General features: G+C 36.7%; 1 non-coding gene across 1 annotated transcript; it reads right to left on the bottom strand.

The window, feature by feature from the left end:
• Nucleotides 1–965: 965 nt before the first annotated feature.
• Nucleotides 966–1,086, bottom strand: LOC112399677 (small nucleolar RNA SNORD22). Its single transcript, XR_003003287.1, has one exon. It is a non-coding gene; the product is annotated as a small nucleolar RNA SNORD22 (small nucleolar RNA).
• Between the last annotated feature and the right edge of the window lie 4,950 nt (nucleotides 1,087–6,036).

Below are 6,036 nucleotides of genomic sequence, written 5' to 3'. Positions count from 1 at the left end.
CATGTGAAAAAGGAACTTTCCCCCAGAGGTTGATAAGAATCTGTTTTTCAATTTATATGTGTCATCATGACAATTACAGTGTAAACCGTTTCCTTTCCTGGTTGCAGGACTCGAGGGATAGACATGTCAGAAATCAATATAGAACAGAGAGTTATTGTCATCAATAATCCCCACGGAGAAATATCTTTAAGAGCCACACCAACCTGGCTCCCTCTTTGCGCAGAGCGTCCCCTGTGTGCCTGTGACTTTTCCTTCTAGGATTTTATTACTGCTTTCGTCTTTCTTACAATGTTACTCACAAATCATTATGCCTCTAGCCTGAAGCTCTTCTCCTTTATACAATTTACACCAGTAGAGTGGTTTTATAATCATTTTTAGAACAATTTGTGTTATTAATTTCATTAGGAGATATAAAGATGATACTTACATTAACAACCAACTCTTGATTTTAGTATTTTTTAAAGCAAAAGTGAAAAATTTCTTGAAAATTCAGTTATTGTGTGTGACAAAGCAAATGAGTATTCGGCATTAATTTTCATACGGTATAGATAGGTTCAAACATTCAAAAACTTATTTTATGAAAATATATCCAAATTAAACTGGAATAGTATCACACATAACTGGATATCATAAAATTGTGAGATAAACTAGGAAAATGTACTCTTGTAGGTACTTGGGGAGGAGAGATACACTAATACTACACCATACTCCTTCAGTATGTTCTTTTTCTTTTTTTGAAAGTTAAAATAAAACTATATTTAGAAAGGCTGAAATGATTGTATGCTAATTTGAACAGGTAAGTTTTACAAGGAATGACTTGAAAATCCTCTTTTTGACAAAACATCCTCTAAGAGCTGGATTCCATTATATGCGCCTTGTTCTTTCTCCAGACCTGGACAAGGATACATAACTGATTTTTCACAAAGTGATTCTTTCTTCCTTTCCTGTGTTTGGAGGTCCTTGTGCTGTCTCAGACAGTTCCTCTGAAACAAACTTGCCTCCCATCCTCCAGCTAGCCCCAGTGGGTTCACCCAGGCTCTGGGACTAGGATGGGAGGTAAGATGTGTGACTGTTTCTTCACTGGGTTTTAACATACATTCTTAACATTTAGTTATAAGCTAGTATATGTTACTATGCACATGCGTATATATGCACACACATACATGTATATGCACATTAAAGTTTCATCTGCAAATGTTTTCTCCCATTCTGAGGGTTGTCTTTTGGTCTTGATTATGGTTTCCTTTGCTGTGCAAAAGCTTTGAAGTTTCATTAGGTCCCATTTGTTTATTTTTGTTTTTATTTCCATTACTCTAGGAGGTGGGTCAGAAAGGATCTTGCTGTGATTTATGTCATAGAGTGTTCTGCCTATGTTTTCCTCTAAGAGTTTGATAGTTTCTGGCCTTACATTTAGGTCTTTAATCCATTTTGAGCTTATTTTTGTGTATGGTGTTAGGGAGTCATCTAATCTCATACTTTTACATGTACCTGTCCAGTTTTCCCAGCACCATTTATTGAAGAGGCTGTACTTTCTCCACTGTACATTCCTGCCACCTTTATCAAAGATAAGGTGTCCATATGTGCGTGGGTTTATCTCTGGGCTTTCTATCCTGTTCCATTGATCTATATTTCTGTTTCTGTGCCAGTACCATACTGTCTTGATTGCTGTAGCTTTGTAGTAAAGACTGAAGTCTGGGAGCCTGATTCCTCCAGCTCCGTTTTTCTTTCTCAAGTTCGCTTTGACTATTAGGGGTTTTTCGTGGTTCCATACAAATTGTGAATTTTTTTGTTCTAGTTCTGTGAAAAATGCCTGTGGTAGTTTGATAGGGATTGCATTGAATCCGTAGATTGCTTTAGGTAGTAGAGTCATTTTTGCAATGTTGATTCTTCCAGTCCACGAACATGGTATATCTCTCCATCTGTTTGTATCATCTTTAATTTCTTTCATCACTGTCATACTTTTCTGCATACAAGTCTTTTGTCTCCTTAGGTAGGTTTATTCCTAGGTATTCTATTCTTTTTGTTGCAGTGGTATATGGGAGTGTTCCCTTAATTTCTCTTTCAGATCTTTCATCATTAGTGTATAGGAATGCAAGAGATTTCTGTGCATTAATTTTGTATCCTGCTACTTTACCAAATTTATTGATTAGCTCTAGTAGTTTTCTGGTAGCGTCTTTAGGATTCTCTACGTAGAGTATCATGTAATCTACAAACAGTGACAGCTTTATATCTTCTTTCCGATTTGGATTCCTTTTATTTCTTTTTCTTCTCTGATTGTTGTGGCTTAAACTACCAAAACTATGTTGAATAATAGTGGTGACAGTGGGCAACCTTGTCTTTTTCCTGATCTTAGTGGAAATGGTTTCAGTTTTTCACTATTGAGGATGATGCTGGCTGTGGGTTTGTCATATATGGCCTTTATTATGTTGAGGAAAGTTCCCTCTTTGCCACTTTCTGGAGGGTTTTTATCATAAATCGGTGTTGATTTTTGTCCAAAGCTTTCTCTGCATCTATTGAGATGATCATATGGTTTTTCTTCAATTTGTTAATATGGTGTATCACATTGATTGATTTGTGTATATTGAAGAATCCTTTCATTCCTGGGATAAACCCCAGTTGATCATGGTTTATGATCCTTCAAATGTGCTGTTGGATTCTGTTTGCAAGTATTTTGTTGAGCAATTTTGCATCTATGTTCATCAGTGATATTGGCCTGTAGTTTTCTTTTTGTGTGACATCTTGTCTGCTTTGGGTATCAGGGTGATGGTGCCCTCGTAGAATGAGTTTGGGAGTGATCCTCCCTCTGCTATATTTTGGAAGAGTTTGAGAAGGATAAGTGTTAGCTCTTCTCTAAATGTTTGATAGAATTTGCCTGTGAAGCCCTCTGGTCCTGGGCTTTTGTTTGTTGGAAGATTTTTAATCACAGTTTCAATTTCAGTGCTTGTGATTGCTCTGTTCATATTTTCTATTTCTTCCTATTTCAGTCTCGGAAGGTTGTGCTTTTCTAAGAAATTGTCCATTTCTTCCAGGTTGTCCATGTTATTGGCATATAGTTGCTTGTAGTAATCTCTCATGATCCTTTGTATTTCTGCAGTGTCAGTTGTTACTTCTTTTCCATTTCTAATTCTGTTGAGTGTTCTCCCTTTTTTTCTTGATGAGTCTGGCTAATAGTTTATCAAATTTGTTTATCTTCTCAAAGAACCAGCTTTTAGTTTTATTGATCTTTGCTATCGTTTCCTTCATTCCTGTTTCATTCATTTTTGATCTGATATTTATGATTTCTTTCCTTCTGCTAACTTAGGGGGTTTTCATTCTTCTTTCTCTAATTGCTTTAGATGTAAGGTTAGGTTGTTTATTTGAGATCTTTCTTGTTTCTTCAGGTAGGGTTGTATTGCTATAAACTTCCCTCTTAGAACTGCTTTTGCTGCAACCCATAGGTTTTGGGTCATCGTGTTTTCATTTTCATTTGTTTCCAGGTATTTTTTGATTTCCTCTTTGATTTCTGCAGGGACGTCTTGGTTATTTAGTAGTGTATTGTTTAACCTGCATGTGTTTATATTTTTAACAGTTTTTTTTCCCTGTAATTGACATCTAGTCTCATAATGCTGTGGTCAGAAAAGATATTTGATACAATTTCAATTTTCTTAAATTTACCAAGGCTTGATTTGTGACCCAAGATATGATCTATCCTGGAGAATGTTCCATGAGCACTTGAGAAGAAAGTGTATTCTGTTGTTTTTGGATGGAATGACCTATAAATATCAATTAAATCCATGTTGTTTAATGTGTCATTTAAAGCTTATGTTTCCTTATTTTTTTTGGTTTTGTTGATCTGTCCATTGGTGAAAGTTGGGTTTTCAAGTCCCCTGCTATGACTGTTACTGTCGATTTCCCGTTCTATGGCTGTGAGCATTTTCCTTATGTATTGAGGTGTTCCTATGTTGGGTGCCTAAATATTTACAATTGTTATATCTTCTACTTAGCTTGATCCCTTGATCATTACGTAGTGTCCATCTGTGTCTTTTCTAATAGTCTTTATTTTAAAGTCTATTTTGTCTGTTATGAGAATTGCTACTCCAGCTCTCTTTTGATTTCTGTTTGCATAGAATATCTTTTTCTGTCACCTCACTTTCAGTCTGTATGTGTCGCTAGGTCTGAAGTGGATCTCTTGTAGACAACATATATATGGGTCTTGTTTTTGTATCCATTCAGCCAGTCTGTGTCTTTTGGTTGGAGTTTTTAATCCATTTACATTTAAGGTAATTATCAATATGTATATTCCTATTTACCATATTCTTAATTGTTTTGGGTTTGTTTTTGTAGGTCTTTTCCTTCTCTTGTGTTTCCTGCCTAGAGAAGTTCCTTTAGCATTTGTTGTAAAGCTGGTTTGGTAGTGCTGAAATCTCTTAGCTTTTGCTTGTCTGTAAAGGTTTTAATTTCTCCATTGAATCTGAATGAGATCCTTGCTGGGTAGAGTAATGTTGGTTGTAGGTTTTTCCCTTTCATCACTTTGAATATGTCCTACCACTCCCTTCTGGCTTGCAGAGTTTCTGCTCAAAGTTCAGCTGTTAACCTTGTGTGTTATTGGTTGATTTTCCCTTGCTGCTTTTAGTATTTTTTCTTTGTATTTAATTTTTGATAGTTTGATTAATATGTGTCTTGGCATGTTTCTCCTTGGATTTATCCTGTATGGGACATTCTCTGCTTCTTGGACTTGATTGACGATTTCCTTTCCCATGTTAGGGAAGTTTTCAACTCTAATCTCTTCAAATATTTTCTCAGTCCCTTTCTTTTTCTGTTCTTCTTCTGGGACCCCTATAATTCAAATGTTGGTGTGTTTCATGTTGTCCCAGAGGTCTCTGAGACTGTCCCCAATTCTTTTCATTCTTTTTTCTTTACTCTGCTGTGTAGTAGTTATTTCCATTATTTTTTCTTCCAGAGCTCTTATCTGTTCTTCTGCCTCAGTTATTCTGCTATTTATTCCTTTTAGAGAATTTTAAATTTCATTTATTGTATTGCTCATCATTGTTTGTTTGCCCTTTAGTTCTTCTAGATCTTTGTTAAACTTTTCTTATATTTTCTCCATTCTATTTCCATGATTTTGTATTATCTTTACTATCATTATTCTGAATTCTTTTTCAGGTAGACTGTCTATTTCCTCTTCATTTGTTTGTTCTGTTGGGTTTTTACCCTGCTCCTTCATCTGCTGTGTATTTCTCTGTCTTCTCATTTTGCTTAACTTACTGTGTTTGGGGTCTCCTTTCTGCAAGCTCCAGGTTTGTAGTTCCCGTTGTTTTTGGTGTCTGCCCCCTGTGGGTAAGGTTGGTTTAGTGGTTTGTGTAGGCTTCCTGGTGGAGGGGACTGGTGCCTGTGTTCTGCTGAATGAGGCTGGATCTTGTCTTTTTCTTGGGCAGGACTGCATCCGGTGGTGTGTTTTGGGCTGTGTGTGAACTTAGTATGTTTTTAGGCAGCCTCTCTGGTAAAGGATGGAATTGTTTTCCCATCTTGCTAGCAGTTTGGCGTGGGGTGTCCAGCACTGCAGCTTGCTGGTCCTGGAGTGGAGCTAGGTCTTAGCGTTGAGAGGATGTCTGGGAGAGCTTTCACAAATTGATGTTATGTGGGGCTGGGAGGTCTCTGGTGGTCCAGTATCCTGAACTTGACTCTCCCACCTCAGAGGCTCAGGCATGACAGCCGGCTGGAACACCAAGACCCTGTCAGCCACATGGCTCAGATGAAAAAGGAGAATAAAAAAGAAAGAAAACAATAAAATAAAGTTATTAAAATTAAAAACTATTATTTAAAAAAAGTAATAAAAAGAAGAGAGCAACTAAACCAATAAACAAATCCACCAATGATAACAAGTGCTAAAAACTAAACTACAATAAACATAAAAATCAGAAGCTTGTCAGTGGCATACAGCAAACCCCAAGTCTACAGTCGCTCCCAAAGTCCCCTTCCTCAATTTGTGATGATTCGTTGTCTATTCAGGTATTCCACAGATGCAGGGTATATCAAGTTGATTGTGGATATTTAATC

The sequence above is a fragment of the Neophocaena asiaeorientalis genome, unplaced genomic scaffold (assembly GCF_003031525.2).
Source record: "Neophocaena asiaeorientalis asiaeorientalis breed wild unplaced genomic scaffold, Neophocaena_asiaeorientalis_V1.1 scaffold267, whole genome shotgun sequence".
NCBI classification, from domain to species: Eukaryota; Metazoa; Chordata; class Mammalia; order Artiodactyla; family Phocoenidae; genus Neophocaena; species Neophocaena asiaeorientalis.
The sequence above is the reverse complement of the archived record's forward strand: the minus strand, read 5'-3'. Positions and strand labels throughout refer to the sequence as shown.